At 36.1% G+C, this 18,479-nt stretch overlaps 1 long non-coding RNA gene across 1 annotated transcript; it reads left to right on the top strand.

The window, feature by feature from the left end:
• The first annotated feature begins 13,598 nt into the window (after positions 1-13,598).
• On the top strand, positions 13,599-17,617 carry LOC136837112 (uncharacterized). The gene is made up of 3 exons (XR_010852589.1): positions 13,599-13,965; positions 14,654-14,799; positions 16,639-17,617. It is a non-coding gene; the product is annotated as an uncharacterized lncRNA (long non-coding RNA).
• Positions 17,618-18,479: the final 862 nt, after the last annotated feature.

Genomic DNA, 18,479 nt, shown 5'->3' with positions numbered 1-18,479 from the left:
CACAGCTAAATTAACACTTGATCGTGTGGTCTGGAAGGGCGAAGCGAAGGGGAGGGGAGGGAGATGGAAGAGGGAAGGGGAGGAGGAGAACACGGTTAAATTAACATTTAATCACATGCTCCGGAAGGGGGAGGTGGAGGGAGGGGAAGGGGGAGGGGATGCAAGAGGGAGGGGGTGGAGGATAGAGTGAAGGGGAGGGGAGGACACAGCTAAAGTAACACATGATCGTGTGCTCCGGAAGGAGTAGGTTAAGGGGAAGGAAGAGTTAAGGGGAGGGGATGATACACATAAATTAACACTTAATCGTGAGCTTCAGAAGGGGAGGGGAAGGGGAAGGGGAAGGGTTGGAAGAGGGAATGGGAGAGGGAAGGAAGTGGGAAGGGGAGGGGAGGACACAGCTAAATTAACACTTGATCGTGTTCTCCGGAAGGGGGAGGAGAAAGTGGGAGGGGAAGCGGAAGAGGAAGGGGGAGGGTAGGGTGTGGAAGAGGGAAGGGGAGGGGTTGGAAGAGGGAAGGGGAGGAGGAGTACACAGCTAAATTAACATTTGATCCATGCTCCGGAAGGGGAGGGGAGGGGATGGGAAGGGGAGGGGGATGAAAGAGGGAAGGGGAGAGGAGGGAAGAGGGAAGGGGAGGAGGAGAACACAGCTAAATTAACATTTGATCCATGCTCCGGAAGGGGGAGGGGAGGGAGGGGCAGGGGAAGGAGGGGAGGGTAGGTGAAGGGGGAGGCGGATGAAAAGGGAAGGGAACGGGAGGACATAGCTACATTAACACTTGATCATGTGCTCGTGCTCCAGAAGGGGAGGGGAAGTGGGATGGGATGGGGATGGGGAAGGGGGAGGGGAGGAAGGGGATGGAAGAGGGAAGGGGAGGAGGAGTACACAGCTAAATTAACATTTGATCCATGCTCCGGAAGGGGGAGGGGAGGGGAGGGGAGTTGAAGGGGAGGGGGGGATGAAATAGGGAAGGGAACGGGAGGACATTGCTACATTAACACTTGATCATGTGATCGTGCTCCAGAAGGGAGGAAGTGGGATGGGAGGGGAGGGGAAGGGGAGGGGAGGGAAGGGGATGGAAGAGGGAAGGGGAGGGGGAGGACACAGAGGAAAACCGATAAGGTAATATCACAAACATCTAGCTTTTTTTTCCTTGAAACAGCAATCTTTGCTTAAGTTTCTTCTGAAGGGAACTCCAGTTGCCTTTGAAAGCTAAACAATTCATGCTTTTGTAATAATATAATGTACGTTAATAAGCCTGCACAAAAAGAGTCTTCTGTCTCCTGCGTATGTCAAAACGCGATTATTGTTTGTATGCCGATAATAATAATAATAATAATAATAATAATAATAATAATAATAATAATAATACAAAAGCGACAGTAGTAGGGCAACTGCATCTTACAGCAATTTAATAATACAAAGCAATATACAGTGAATACTTACATGTACGGAATGGCCAAGGGTGACTAAATTGCAAAGAAACATGAGGACCAGGACTAGAGACTAGTAGTATGTCAAAGTCTCCACTGAAGTACTCTTCACCACCTAAAAGAAAAAATCACATTTGTGTCATCTTGTCAAGAAATAGGTGTTGAGATGGAGAGAATAAAGTAAAACATATCAAAGTTGTACACAAAATTAATTGAATTGAACTGAATATAGAATTTAGGCCAAAGGCCAAGCACTGGGACCTGTGAGGGCATTCAGCGCTGAAACGGAAATTGGCAGTAGAAGGTTTGAAAGTTGTAACAGGAGGAAACCTCGCAGTTGCACTATGATTAAATTGTTAGGAGAGGATGGAAAGTAAGATGGAAGAAAGAAGAATATGAAAGGAGGTACAGTAAAAGCAACGTATGGGGCTGCAGCTAGGGGCCGAAGGCAAGCTGTAAAGTAATGCCTACAGTGCATCACATGAGGTGCACTGACGGCACTAACCATCTGCGGGTGTATACAAAATGAGCAAAAATATCAACACAATTTCATCTGAAAGCAGAAACTTATATACAGAATAAGTATACATGGAGGCACGAACACTTTACTTGCTCTAAAAAGAATGCAAAATCAATAACGGAGCATAACAAATCTTAGATAGATTTAATAACATTCACTAGGCTTTTAGTACCTCAATAACATGCCTTATTCAAAATCAGAAGTATGTAATCTACGAAGTCTTATTATTAGCATAACAGACCCAGTTAATTAAAACTTACAAAATTATTTGATGAAATTACTTTTCCTCATCTTGTATAAAAAAAAAAAACAACTAGTCGGCCGTTGCGACAGATGTATGAATATTACCACGGAGAATGTAATAGTAAGTTAGAGAATAAAGATTCCACAAATCACCTACACTGCCTACATTTTATGAGGGTTTTTTATGTGCTGCTCTAGTTTCGCTTTAAACAAACTAACCGTGTGGGCAGTGCGTAAATATACGAGTCACTGGAAAGTACGTCGGTTAAAAATATTCCCAGGAATAGGTAATATAGAAAGTAATATAGAATGTAATTAATTTTATTTGAGCCAAACATCCAAAGACATATTCACACGGATCAGCCAGTATTATCTGTAATACCGTCACAGACGGTATTACAAATAATGCCTTGGGCAATCTATTGGCTTAATAGAATTAACTGGGCAAAGGTCGACGCAGTAAACCTAATTAATGACTTCACCCAGAGAAACATTCGTGAAACTAAGGGTCATTACTTGTACGAAAGTGCGGCATTTGAGCAAAGGCACCGACCTCATTTCCACTTACCCAGTTGTATTTTCTTTTCGGGAAGCCTGTCTACTTGAGGTTATTGCGTAGCTGACTTCAAAGAAAATGTGTCTGTTCTGAATTTGATTTGACACTATATGCCATTGCTAGTAATTATGCTAATAAGATGAATGTTCTGGCCCCATGTAAGTTTTGAATTTTATCGCTTTACTGGCTCTATACAAACACACAAACATGTATATAGGCCTATATATATATATATATATATATATATATATATATATATATATATATATATATATATATATATATATATATATATATATATATATATATATATAATATATATATATGGTTAACAGCCCTTGTTTCTCATATATAGCTGGTCCTATGCCTCCCTTTCTCCAGCCTAGTTGAAACAGTTAAGTCGTCACATTAAGGTATATAATTTACTGGTTAGGTAACAGAGGTACAGAGAGATTTAAACGTAACTGCATTGAAGATCAGCAGACCAAATAGGTACTCGCATAACCAACACCTTCAACATCATAGCATTATATCATATTCATTGTCCTTGTTTATTTTTGGATGGCCTACTTCGCTCCTCATTTCGTTCAGCCGGCGACCCTACTAGTTTGGCAGGAACAATTAATGGTTTTCTTGAATAAGTTGCCATTCTGTGCCATGCCTGATTTTGAATAAAAAAAATTGTTTTATTTCTTCTCAAATGTTGTTTCTACTCATTTTTTGTGACCCCGTTTTGAATAGTTTGGTTCGTGTAATCTGAGATTTTTTTTTCTTTTCTGAATCTTGGGTCTATTAACCTATATTTATAAATGCTCCTCTATGTTTATGCTTTAGATAATGTATTTACGTATATCTTTCACATTTCTGTACTATACCCTTTATCGTAATGTATACCAAAACATTTAATATCCAGGTCTTCCTTCAATATGTCCAGAGGTGATTTACATACAAGTTTCTCCGATTTGTAAATTACATAATGTACAGTTAAAGTATCCTTATTTAACTATATCATTTCTGGAGACTACACTACTTAGGTGCCAATGTCCTATTTTCTGTCATATTTAGATGAGCATCGATTAGTAATCGTACCTTCCTCGGCCTTTACGTGCACTTTAATGTTAATTCTTTGTATTGCTTTATCAACGTTTTTAAGATTAATTTGTTTATCAATTCTATTTTTCTTTTTTTCCTTTGATATATTTTTCTGCTCATACCCTGTTTATAAAATCAAGCATCTTCCACTTTTGATTTTAATATTTTACTGTTAAGTAACATTGTGCACGATAATTCCAGTGTTAGTCCTCTTAGCAAAGTTTGAAGGCTTATTTGCAGGGCAAACACTGTTCCCATAACCCGTTCCACTATACTGACTGACCGAGTATGGAGCCAGAACGATGCGATTGTCTGGTAACACTAAAAGCAAGAGAAAAAATATAAACAGCTCGCCCGTCGGGCATCTCATTAATGGACCAGGGGCCGAAACATCAGGTGAATTCTCCCAAGATCCTAAACACCTTCAACATCATTAAGCATTAAGGCTAAGACATCATATTCATTGTCCTTGTATATTTTGGATGGCCTACTTCACTCCTCAGTTTCGACTTTCAGTTCGTTTACCACTTTGGCCCTTACTAGTTTGGAGGATATTGTCCGTAAACAGCCTTTTTATTTTTTTTCTTTGCAATTTAATTTTGCTATTCAGGCCAGTTGGGTTTTTGAATAAAAAAAAAAATAGATTTTATTTCTTCTCAATATGGAGTTTCTAAAAGCACATTTTATGACCCTGTTTTAAATAGTCTTTTGAACCGCTTATTATTGTAATTTCGATATAACTAATCTTCTCTATTTTTTCATTTAGCGAGCTGAATCTTGGTATGGTTCTGACTTCACAACAAATATATTATAAATGCTCCTCTATCAACATTTTGCGGATTTTAGATAATGTATTTGCCGGTATATCTTTCAAACACTTTCTGTTCTCAGACCATGGATCTATTTATCGGACTTTAGGCTAGATTAGTTCAAGTTATAAAGGTGATCTAATTCGAAAATATTTGAAAAGCATTTCAGGTATGGAGGGTACCTTCAATCATCCACAGTGACTTGCATCACAAAAATCTTTCGGAGAAAAAGGTCCGATTTTGCACTAATTACAATAAGTTCATTTGTCTTGTTGATAAAGTATCCTAGTATTTAACAGAATATTATTTCTTGAAACCAAAACAACACTAATCTTAGATGCCAAAATAAAACATTGCTGATACACCTATTTAGATGAGCATCGATTAGTACTTTACCCTTTTATTTCACCTTGCAAATCTCTTGTTAATTCTTTGTAAATATCATACATCTTTTATCGAGAACACTTTTTGTAAGATTAATTTGTCATCAACCCATCATTATCAATTCTATGACAAATCTGTTTCTTTTCTTGCTTTAGATAATATGATTTTCATTTTCATAACTGTTTATAAAATCACTTCTTACAACTCCCACTTTTGATTTTAATATTGTTTTTGTTACCGATAGACAAAACAAGTAATGCAATTGTGGGTCATCATGGCCGATAGTTTCATATGACGTAAAGAACCGAAGGAATCCTCTTAGCAAATTTGAAGCTAATGAAAACCCTGACCCATTTGATTAAAATTAAAAATCGACTAAAGATATTTGTTACCCGTTCCACTACCGAAAAAGTTGACTGACTTATGTATGGATGCCAGAACGATGTGATTGTCTGAGTTGTATATTAGGTAAAACTGCAAGTTCAGTTGTAAGCAAAGAAAATATAAATAGCTTTCATGCTTTTTTTCTAAAAAGAATGCATAATGCTCGCGCTAAAGAGAGTGGACAGGTGAAATTCTCCCATTTGTAAGATCCTAAACACCATATTCTCACGTTTCTTGACTCCCATCCAAGGTAAGAAAGATTGGCTAAGATTCTGTCGATAATTTGATGTGTTGCAATTTTATTTCCAGAGAAACAATCTATGACCAAGGAAGTAAGACTAATTTAGATTTAAAATTTTCACATCAGAACGCTTATCCTCATTGGCTACCAAAATTACATTCCTAACAAAGCCGTTTCAACATACGTAGAGAATTATTTTAACACACACGTATGTAATTCAGTATAAAAGCAATCTTTGTTGGGAGTGTTGCATCTGAACTAAGTGCTTAAGTACCAAATGGTTATTCCCATTTTATTAAAATTAAAAGTAATCTTACAATTTGATGGTGATTTTTTAAGAGTAGTTCCCAACTCACACCTTGTGCGAGTAGCCATCTGTTAATACAGAGAGCTTTTCAATAGCTGTTACTTTTTTGTAGCGTTAATTTTAAAGAATCATCCACTTGCTCTAAACTATTACCTTAAACATCTTTTCACCAATAGTGAACTTTTCACCAAACAATAGTGAACTTTCAAGTGCTGTTTTTGAATATATTTCAAGTTATAACTTCGTTATTTGCTGTATCACCGTATCAAGCAGTGAAGCTTAAGTATTGTTTTTAGCATTCGAGAACTATCAATAGCAATGCTTATCTTTAGATTGTTTTCCTGTTTTTCTGTTATGTTATATATAATTATTTGCTCTTTCTGATGAAGCTATTTTTGCCATGCAAATAGTAAGTCTACAAACGGCAGATATTTTTTTCCGTTATAAATACAACTCTGTTAAAAGTTTCTTTACACATGGATTCCATTGGCAAATTTCAAATATCCAATCCTTGCCACAAACCTGACTAAACGCCCATAACATGAATGAAGTTTAATTTTTTCTCAGGTTCCTAGGTAAATTATAATAGTTTCACGTATTAAAATACAGACCATAATTTTAAAACTACCAAGTGAAGCAACTGATGATTATCAAGATAAGTCATTTCAAAGCCTCAGTATTGTTCAACCTAGGGATTTTAAAACTTATCTCATTAAGTCAAGGTAAACAGCATAAATACTCCAGGTATTTTATTCAGAATGGTTTAACTTACCAGATTTGCAACGTCATTACTGGGTGAGGTTATAATATTCATATTAACATATGCATTTAATTTAGCGTCGAATAACTCCATATACTAATGAACCATCAATGCAGGTCAATCTATGATAGTGTTGTATATCAGCAACGTCAGGCACCATTCTCCCCTCATTCAAAAATTGTGGAGTGAAAGCAACCAACATTTGAATAACTGAAGTGTTGTTTGCAGTGTCTTAAACGATTGTTCCGGTACACATCCTGTAAAGCAGAAAAGCTGAGGCAGAATTTTGAAATTATACAAAATGCTTACATCTAAGATTAATACAAAAAAGCTTAAAAGATTCTTATAATGTCCGTTAAAATAGTCTTTTTCTCTAATACAAACCAAATACAAATAAATCTAAAAAAAAAAAAATCAAAGGTTCCAACAAACCAAATGACCGGAGATTTGCTGAAGTGCCAACAAGTGAAGTGACAGTAGGCAAGACCGTATAAAATGTGAAAAAGTCAGTTCTGTAGAGCAAATTTACAAAGGCAAAAATGCCAGGGGTGTTAAGTAAAAGTTTAAGATAATCTAGTAACAGTTCCTTGGACAGTGATTTGTTAACTAATATTGGAATAGCGTCTAAACTTAACATAGGTATGTTTGTATAATAGCCATAGCTAAGCATAGGATTGTCTTTGTATTAAAAATTAAAACATGCCTGATTATTGTATTTGTGGTAAATTTTAACAAAAAATTTTACTTATAGTTAATAAAAACAAAAACTACCACTAATAAAATTACCTCAGAAACTGATGCATTTAAGATCGAAAGAAAAGCACATAGGGAATTACAGTCACAAGACCTGTTGGCGAGGCTCACTACAAAGCACCGCCCTGTGATTTGGTAAAACGAATAGTTGGTTAGGTTAACAGCGAGGCGAAATTCGAAGGCCTCTTATTTGTTTAGCTGAAATATTATCACTTGCTTGATATCCTGCTTCAGTCATTTTCATACCGAAGTTTGTTTCTGCAGTTTAGATTTTCACGAAAATAGTAGTTACGTTAGTTATAATCATATAGCTTACTTTCCACATTAATGGAACATACTGCTGGCTCAAACATTAATATACTGCATAGTCAACATTTGAGCCACAACACATATTTCTCAAAAGGCCACATAAATTGCTACCTGCAGTTTGAATACTGGTCCCATGGGATCATTAGAGAGTAAACCGAAAATACCGAAATTCTTGGCAGACCATACAGTAAATATAAAGATAAATAGTAGTCAATGTTACACATAGCTTGCTTTCATGGGAATAGCAGAGTATGAGTAAAGGCGTTCACAATGTCACTGGCAAGTGTGTAAAGTTAAAGCAAAATATTTTAAAATAGTTAGGATTGTTGTCTCATTGATGTTTCAAACAAGAAACCACTGCTGTTAAAAGATATTTACGGCCTCTAATACATAATGGGCTATAAACTGACAATCAGTCATAGACTGACCATACATGATGATATAACTGTTAATGAGCCACAGATCAGCAAAACATTCAACTTTTACCAAAAAATAGCTTGAAAAGCCCTGGAGAATCGTTACTCGTTGTAATATTGGGGTCTCCGTCGTTAACAGCATATTGTCTCGAAAAAAAGAGCACACACGACATTCGCTTCGCCAGCCTTAGCGCAAACTACCCGCTCGCGAAAAACCCATCACTGGGCCAGACAATACCATAGATCATGAAACACCGTCTTCACGAGTGACGCCAGCTACTTTCTGCCTGCAACAGTTCCAAAACAGGCAGACCATAAAGAGTGGTCGTTGCCGAGTTCGGAGCCCCGCCGGTAACAAACAATACCGCGACACCATGGAGTCACCTTTCTAAATTCGACGGCGAAAGAATCATTTCATTTTTTCAAGGGGATGTTTTTAAAGCATCTAACTACTTAACGCCAATTGCTTGATGCTTCAGTTGTTTTATGTCCGGTCTTCGATAAAAACTTATTAATTATTTGCCAGAGCCATTTCGAGCATTCTTAAATGTCTCTCAGTTAGTCATCGTCGAGGTCGCAGCTTCAGCTCAAGGGCTTTTATCGTGTAATTCGGTTTGCAGATATTTCGTGTCATCCTGATTAAAATTTGATCATTGGTTCTTCTTCTCGTCTATTCTTAATTGTTGGCCAAATCTGTTCATTTTGCGACAATCCATTGCGGAATACAGTGAATTGTCTGGAATTTGTCATGTTATTGAACGTTCATTTGTAAAGCTTCGTTATTATGTAATCGTGATCACAGCATTTCAGCTCAGTGTCATTTTTATGGCTACGGTCGTACATTTCGTATTAAATATTTATCCTTCAACAATAATCCATCTTCATCAGCACTATTCAGTTTTAGCTTGGCTTCACCCAAACAGTGGTTAGTATTCTATTGTCGCTTCAAGTTGTTAGCAGAAGTGCAGCTGTTAGCTTATATTTCAACCTCGTAATATCGGGCCGAGGCCAGCTTTAGCTTTGTTATCACTTCGGTTCATTCAGGTGAAATGAAAAACAGTTATCATGAAGTCAGGCTAAATGTGCCAAAGTGAGGCAGACAGCACAGATGATCGTTTTTCACCAGCTCAAAGTAGGACCATTTTCAAAATTCGGCCAAAGAAATGATGAGCCTGAGTGGTAGTAAGGAAGCTTAAACAACTGACTCATTAACTTTTCCTTCAAGTTACTCCAAATCCTTCATTTTTCTCTTATCGAGTGTTTGTTTTCAACCATGGGGCATCCGTGGAGATATATATATATATAGCAGAGAGCAAAGAGAGGCAGAGCAAAGATACCATAGTTGAATTATACAGCACCATGTCACAAACACATGCCCGGCAAGCGAATATCGCAAGGTGTTTCATCTAACTCGTTGAGCGACTATATTTCACAGATACACATAATGACAACAAATAATAAAGTCGTTAAAATAGAATCAGTCTTTTTCAGCAATATATTTCAACTAGCACAGACGAGTAACCCAGAGCAGACGATGTTTCGTCCTATTATTGTGGGAAGTTCTATTAGGGACGGTTATGTTATCGCGCACCCGTGACTTAAAGCGATCGTTCAAGCCCTCGAGCCGATGTAAAGCTGTTAATTGTATGAATACCAATTCTCGATCAATGTGAACTTCAGCTGATTAAGTGACAAATTAGCGGTACCGCGGCATCAAACAACAAAACGTTGAAAAGATCATCGAGAATAAGCATTTTCACAACAATGTTATTAACAGAAACTTACAGCGAATGCCATACTACCGATTTTGTGCCTGAGTGCCAATACGAGGCGCAACAATTTCTGCCATGCTATCGCCATTGAGCGAAAGCGTTATTCGCCGAATAACAGAGACAGACTTGCCGATTATATCGTAATAAAGCGCACGTATTTCTCTGAATATTTAGTAAACCACTGAATTTAAACATTTCGCAGATTTATGGATCTTTGTTAACATGTTTTAGTCACCAGCTTAGATTGCACTGCGTATTGTCTTTTCGATTGTCATATGGACATGTTCATAGTTCATTTCTTTGGGAGAAATGAAAAGTTTGATACCGAAACGAGTTCTCATGTTGCTGGTTCATTTTGATCATTATTAAGTGGTTTATTATTGCTGAGAGCATTCGCCGAGTAGTGCTGACAGTATCACCAATCATTATATTCACTAGAAGAGGAGCACCGAATAAAAGATGTTGGTAGAGAAAGCAGCTTATGGTTGCTCAGCTTTTAGAAGATTATAAACAAAGAAGCCAGTAGTTCAATTGAGCCAACGTCAAATATGCATTACTTTGAAGTGTTGAATAGGCTGTCAGTAGAGAGAGTCTCAAGATATACAGCAAGTGTGTGCTGCAAGCGATTGATGTACGTTTATCACGGACTTAAATGACTTTAGTAAAGCAGAATACACGCTATTACTGTCAAAAGTAAATATATATATATATATATATATATATATATATATATATATATATATATATATATATATATATATATATATATATATATATATATATATATATACATATATATATATATATATATATATATATATATATATATATTATATATATATATATACATATATATATATATATACATATACATATATATATATATATATATGCAAGATATATATATATATATACATATATATATATATATATATTTATTTATAGTAATAGTGTGCATGAACGCAGAGAAATAAACCATGCCTTGTGCTAAAAGTCATTTTTTTAAGTCCGTGATAAGCGGTATGAGGCAAACAGCCGTATAAACTTTTGCTTACCACTTCTTTATTGCATCCAGGACTCACCTGCTATGGCTTCTCACCGATTAACCATATTCCAGCACTTCCTATTCTGGCAAATATACATTTCTGACGTAGTCCACCTTGTTGAATTTCTCTGCAAATTTTGATATAATCTTCTAAAAGTTTAAGCAAACTATAAGCTTTATTTAACAGACCATTATTTCACCAACATCTTTTGTCTGGTGTCTATAATTCCAGCTTAGTGATTACAACATAGTTATGATCACTGTCAGCACCTACTTTTCGGTAGGTCCAAAGAGTTCTCAGCAGCCTATTTCTCTACCAATAAATTGCTACGTGATCAACATGGTTATGTATGGAGAACTCTGACTAGTCGAATCCTCACCCATCAAACTTTTCATTTTATCCCAAAAGGAATATTTGTTTATGAATAAATAGTCCATATGATTAATCGAAAAGGGACCAATATAACCACTAATGGTCACCCAATCCTAAGCTACTAGACGACTAAAAAGATGTAATTAACCAAAGATCCATAAAAATCTACGAAATAGACTTAAATTCGAAGATCAGCCAGTTTGCACTAAATATTCAAGAGAGAATGCGATGCATACAGTACATTAAGAAGTCGATCACAATCTCACATTATTTTCAGCGAGATAAACGACTTCCTTCAATCAGCGATGAAAAAATGGTAGAAGCATGTATCTAATGTGTACTTTCTAGGCTTTTTATGGAATCAGTCTGATAAAGACATTAATTATTAGCATTCCTTTGTAAAGTTTCTATTAATGAAAAATAACATATAATTATGCATGAAAATCTTATTCTGTTGATCTTTCAACATTTTGTTGTTTAATTGCCACGGTACCACTAATTTGCTGCAAGTCCTTTAATCAACAAGTTCACATTGGTCGAAAATTAATTATTATTCATACAATTAACAACCTTTATCAATCGGGATGCGGAACGGTCAACTTTAAGTCACGGAACAAAACGATGCTATAAATCAACCGTCCAACTTGTCGAACTTCCCACGAAAAATAATAGGACAAAGAACGTTTTGAGGTACAGCATCGTCTGTCACAAGGTTACTCGTCTGTCTGCTTTAGTTAAAACCGTTAAAATTATATTACTGGCTGTAACAGAACGGTTCTATTTTGGCAACTTTTTATTATTATTTGTTTGTTGTCATTAATAATATCTTGTACGACGAAAAACCTCTCCGCTGCTGCAACCGCATTCCAGAAGGACTTAAGAACACCTTAAGGTGGCGCTCTTCAGCGCCAGGGCGTGTGACTGTGAACGCAGCGCTCTATAGTTCAACTTGTTTTCCCATATATAAGTGTTATCTCTCTCTCCACGGGATAAAACGCTACCCTATTCCGTCTAAATGTTCGGTTGAAATTAAACACTCGATAAGTGAAAATGGAAGGATTTGAATTATTAACTTGAAAGGAAAAGTTAATTAATTGGTTGTTTGTTTAAGCTTCCCATACACCTGCCCGTAAGGCCATATGACCTTTGGCCGAGGGCACAGAAATGGGGTCCCTCTTTTACAGGGGAACCGCCCCTGTAGGGGCTGAGGGATTAGAAAACGATCATACTAGGTTTAGTACACCTCACCTAAGTTTTAACAGTTAGCCTGACTTCATGATGCTTGTTTTCATTTTCACCTGGAATTAGTTCAAGTGATTAACAAAGCATTAAAACAGCATTATGACCAAGTATAAGTTACATTATTACGGATTGAATATAAAGCTTAATAAGCAACGCTTCTGCACAAAAGTAACTTGAAAAGCGTTAACTACAAAGAATGAAACACTAGCCTCTTTGGAATGTTAGAAGCAGCCAGTTGTAAACTGGAATAAAATCCACAATACTGTACTAATGAAAGATTCTTTGGGGATATGACCCGACACTGAAAGGGATTAAATATTTTATACAGAAATGCACGACCATGGCCCGTAAAAGATAATTTACTTGAGCAAATCTTTAATGATCACAGTTACATAGTAACGAAAGCTTTCTAAATGGGTATTCAATAACGCAACAAAAATTCCAAAGACAAGTATTCACTGTATTCCACGAATGCCAAGGTTGTCGCAAGTGAAGAATGCATGGAGGTGGTTAGGTTTGGCTAGCTTAATTAAAAGAATAGACAGAGAAAATTAATGAGAATCAATGGAAAACTTGAAATATAAGAAATTTTAATCAAAGTTGAAGTAATATTTTGAGAATAATCTTATCTTTTGCAAATCGAATTACGAATAAAAATTATGAAAACTGAAGCTGCAACCTCGAACGTTGACTAACAGGAGACTTAAAAAATTCTTAAGTGAAGCTACTACAAATAAAATAATTAATAGGATTTTATCAAAGAACCGAGACATAATGCAACGCAGCATCAAATAATTAGCGTTAAAGCATTAACAGATCTTTAAAGTATCCCCTTGAAAAAAATAAGGATGCCGTTTTCTTTCGCGTAGTTCGTCCAAGTTTGAAGAAAGGTGACTCCATGGTCCTTGGTGGTGACGTCGACACCAACGGGTGTTTCGGCAGGCAGGTCCAGCAGCCACTCAGTTTCCAGGTGACCCCATGGTCCCTGCCCAAGGTGGTGACGTCAACAAGAACTGGTTTTCCGGCAGGCAGAATCCAGCAGCCACTCAGTTTCCAGTGACGGTGACCCTCATGGTCTATGGTGGTGTCAACAGTGATGGGTTTTTCGACAGGCAGATTCCATCGGCCACTCAGTTTGCGCTTCGGGAACAACGAAGTGTAGGAGTGTCATTTCGTTTGTGCGTTCGTTGATGGCTCATCTGTATCCCCAGCTTTTCAGGATAATGATATGCTGGTGTTCCTACGATTGGAGTTTGAAGGTTCGAAGATGGTCTACGAGAAGTGGCGATTCTCCAAGGGCTTTTCAAAAGCTGTTTTTCATTACGGTAAAGTTTGAATATTTTTTTAAACTTTTAGAAATCTGTGGCTTCGGTTATTAGTTTATATCCCATCATAGTAATTTGCGGGTCAGGTTAAATTCTATGGCTTCGGTTATTAGTTTATAACCCATTATAATAATTAGAGGGTCTGGTGGAAATCATGTTTTATTGTAGTGGACTTTTTCTGTTTAAGGACGCTTTTTCAGTTCAGAGTTGCAGCTTAGATTTCTTTATTTTAAAAAATATTTTTGCTTTAACAGTTTGCTGCACACTTGTTGTAGTGTAAATATGAACTTAATGCTATTTGTGGACACTAATGAATACCGGAGTTTATTTTACTCATACTCTATATTCCATAAAGCTTAAGCTATAATGTAGCATTATTCCTTGTTCGTCCATTTTCTAATATCTAGCATATAAAACTACTAGCCCATGGGTTATTAAAATTTTAGTATTTTTCGGTTTCAGGAGATCTCTAATGGTCCACTTAAGGTTAGTATTCAAACTGTAAGGTTAGCCAAACTGTAATGAACTTTGAAATTATAATGTGCTTGGTAAAATCTGACTTTCGTACGAAGCCTTCCTTTTTTCGTAGCTTTACCTATACCTTAAATATTTTAAAGTGTCTGGTATGAATTTTCCATTAATTATTGGAAGTAAATATATGGTTATAATAACATTTAACTACTTGCAGGTTTTCGTGAAATCTACTGTAAACTACTTAAGAAACAAACTTCGGTTATGAGAAATGACTGAAGCCAAAGTTCTCAAGCCGTGATAATGTCTCAAGCTAAACAAATAGAATCCTTCCCTTCCCAGATTTCGCCCAATGAAAACCAGGTGAGGTATAGTATGGTGTATTGGTAACCTAGCCAACTATTCGTTTTTACCTCCATCCCTACAGGGGCGGTGCCCCTGTAGGGGTGGAGGCCCCTCCCATGCCCTGGACCATAGGTCTTATGACCTATGGGCTCCCATAGGTGCATGGGAGGTTCGCTAAAATCATTTTTCTTCAGGTCTTAAGTGCATCAGTTTTTCTAGGAGTTAAGGAACCCTGATTAAGATTCCTGTCCTTAGCAAATTTAAAGTAGTTGTTAAGAGTTAAAGAAATTTCATTCTATAATTTTGCAGTTTTTAGCCAAGAAATTAATTTTACACAAACTTTGGTAATAAGGTAGCAGAATTTAACTTAGAGAGCTCAGTATTTCATAAGGTTAGTTAATGTTACTATTGTTATTACTGTTGTTACACTTAAGATATTAGTATCCAAAGGTCAGCAGTAATTTAGTTTATCTGGATCTGTACCTCATTTTATCATTTTACAAGGACTTTAAATTTTTTTACTTTTCATTTGAAAAATTATACCTACTTGATAATGCGTGGGTTAACAATTTTAAAAAATTGTTAGAAATTTTGGTGATATTTTGAAACTTTTAATATAAATTAGCTTTAATTTATTCGTTTAGTGTAAACTAATTTCTTTTTGTCCATAGTCAAATTAACATAGCTTTGATATCAATTTAACCAATATTTAGTGGTTAGTGCCAATTATACAATGAGCAGTCCTGTGTTTTCACTTTTAGTACAGTAGGCAGACTGTACTTAACCACGGCTTCTGTGGAATCAAATGATGAAGTCCAGGCTTTATTCCAGTAAAGTTTAGGTTGAACGAATCAGTCCTGGAGGCTGATGCCAGATTATGCTGTACCCTTAATTAACATCGCTGACAAATTGACATTGGTGATTTTGCCTAGGCAACTGACACCTTCGACCTGTTCTTACGGCCGTTCCTTTGATCACTTCATTTTTGTTTACTTCTAGCCTCTTGGTTTACTAGCACACGATTTGATTTTTTACTGCTATAAGTGGCTGGTCTGTACAGGAGAAAACTGAATTTACAGTGTAAGCTTTAGTTCATGCATATTAATAGAACCTAACCTGATCTAATAAAATTTGTATTTCTATAATTGCAAATATTTCTTTCAGAGTTTTTTGCATTTCAACCTGTACCACTCCTCTTAAAAGGAAGATGTATTTTAAATATTTCTGGTAGTGATTTTATTTTATTAGTGGTAGTTTTTGTTTTATTAACCATAAGTAAAATCTCTTCTGTTTGTTGTTAAAATTTACCACATAAATACAATGATCAGGCCTGTTTTAATTTTTAATACATAGACAATCCTATGCTTAGCTATGGCTGTTATACAAACATACCTATATTAAATTTAGACACTATTCCAGCATTAGTTAACAAATCTATGCTTAGCTATGGCTGTTATACAAACATACCTATATTAAATTTAGACGCTATTCCAGCATTAGTTAACAAATCACTGTCCAAGGAACTGTTACCAGATTATCTTAAGCTTTTACTTAACACCCCTGGCATTTTTGCCTTTGTAAATTTGCTCTACAGAACTGACGTTTTCACATTTTACACTACTTGCCTACAGCCACTTCACTTGTTGGCACTTAAGTTCATCTCCGGCCCTTTGGTTTGCTGGAACCTTTGATTTTTTTTTTAACTTCTTAGAGGATTTATTTGTATTTGGTTTGTATTGGAGAAAGACTATTTTAACGGACATTATAAGAATCTTTGATTTAAGCTTTTTTGTATTAATCTTAGATGTAAGCATTTTGTATCATTCAAAATTCTGCCTCGGCTTTTCTGCTTTACAGGGTGTTTTACTGGAACAATCGTTTAAGGCATTACAAACAATACTTCTGTTATTCAAGAAATGTTGGTTGCTTTCACTCCACAATTTTTGAATGAGGTGAGAATGGTGCCTGAAGTTGCTGATATACAACTGTCATAGATTGACCTGCATTGATGGTTCAGTAGTATATGGATTTATTCGACGCTAAATTAAATGCATATGTGTATATGAATATTCTAACCTCAACCAGTACTGACGTTGCAAGCCTGGTAAATTAAATCTGAATAAATACCCTGCAGTACTTATGCTATTTACCTTGACTTATTAGAACAAGTTTAAAAACCCTAGGTTGAACAATACAGAGGCTTTGAAATTTACTTTATCTTGATAATCATCAGTTAAACCATATGTAGTTTTACTTGGTAGTGTGAAGAAAATTGTCTGTATTCTTTTAATACCTGAAACTATTATAATTTACCTAGGAACCTGAGAAAAATCAAACTTCATGTCATGGATGTTTAGTCAGGTTTGTGGTAAGGATTGGATATTTAATATTTGCCAATGGAATCCAGGTGTAAACAAACTTGAACAGAGTTGTATATATAACAGAAGAAATATCTGCCGTTTGTAGACTGCTGTTTGCATGGGAAAAAAACGCGTCATCAGAAAGAGCAAATAATAACAGAAAAACGGAAAACAATCTAAAGGTAACAAGCATTGCTATTGATAATTCTCTAATGCTAAAAACAATACTTTAGCTTCACTGCTTGATATGGTGATACAGCAAATAACTTGGTTATAATTTGAAGTATATTCAGTATAAATAAAAACAAAACACTGAGAAAGCGGTTATAAAAAAAGCACTTGAAAGTTCACTATTGTTTGATGGAAAGATGTTTAAGGTGATAGTTTAGAGCAAGTGGGTGCTCTTTTTATTAACGCTACAAAGTAACAGCTTTTGATAAGCTGTCACTATGAAATTGTATTGTTGTAGCAAAGTGTGCAAAGATAAAAGCGACAAGGCAGAAAAGGACGTGGTGTAAAGAGTGGCTACAAAGAAGAAGATAGGACGTCATTTGGCGATATTGTGGGAACTGAGACATGGCTATGAATCAGATTTCATCGACTATATGATGATGGACCCTAACACCTTTTATAAACTCTTATCGAAAGTGGAACCATATATAAGGAAACAAGATACTACCATGAAGCAGAGCATTTCAGCTGAAGCCCGACTACATGCAACATTACTATTTCTGTCAACAGGGATGCAGCTACCGATCACTACAGTACAGCACTAGAATTTCCAAGCATAATGGACTAGACTGACAGATTTCCGTAGCATTACAATAAAGGATGTTAATATATTTGGTTTTCAAAGTTCCCAAAAGTCATACATACCTGACGTATTCATTATGAAGGGTAAAATAACGGGAAACTCTTATTTTCCTTTATTTATTTGTGAAGGTTTTAGATGAAATTGCGCTTTACGGAAACTTTTCCGTAGGTGACGTCTTTATCCGTTTACCAGAAATATTTCCGTCAGTTAACAGCCCTGCTGCAGGCAGTTTCGATACTTGATAAACATTAGAAAGTTCTTATACGAAGCTTATTAGCTGTTTCTCCGTCTCTGACGTCACACCGAGCAGCGTCTTTCCCGACCAGGATGTAATTAAGAGATTAGTATTTTTAATTTTAATAAAATGGGAATAACCATTTGGTACTTAAGGACTTACGTCAGATGCAACACTCCAAAGATTGCTTTCATATTGAAGTACGTGCGTGTCTATCATATTGAAGTACGTACGTCTCTCTCTCTCTCTCTCTCTCTCTCTCTCTCTCTCTCTCTCTGTCTGTCTCTGT

The sequence above is a fragment of the Macrobrachium rosenbergii genome, chromosome 57 (genome assembly GCF_040412425.1).
Source record: "Macrobrachium rosenbergii isolate ZJJX-2024 chromosome 57, ASM4041242v1, whole genome shotgun sequence".
In the NCBI taxonomy this organism is placed as follows: Eukaryota; Metazoa; Arthropoda; class Malacostraca; order Decapoda; family Palaemonidae; genus Macrobrachium; species Macrobrachium rosenbergii.
Note: the sequence above shows the minus strand (reverse complement) of the source record. Positions and strands in the feature narration are given on the sequence as shown.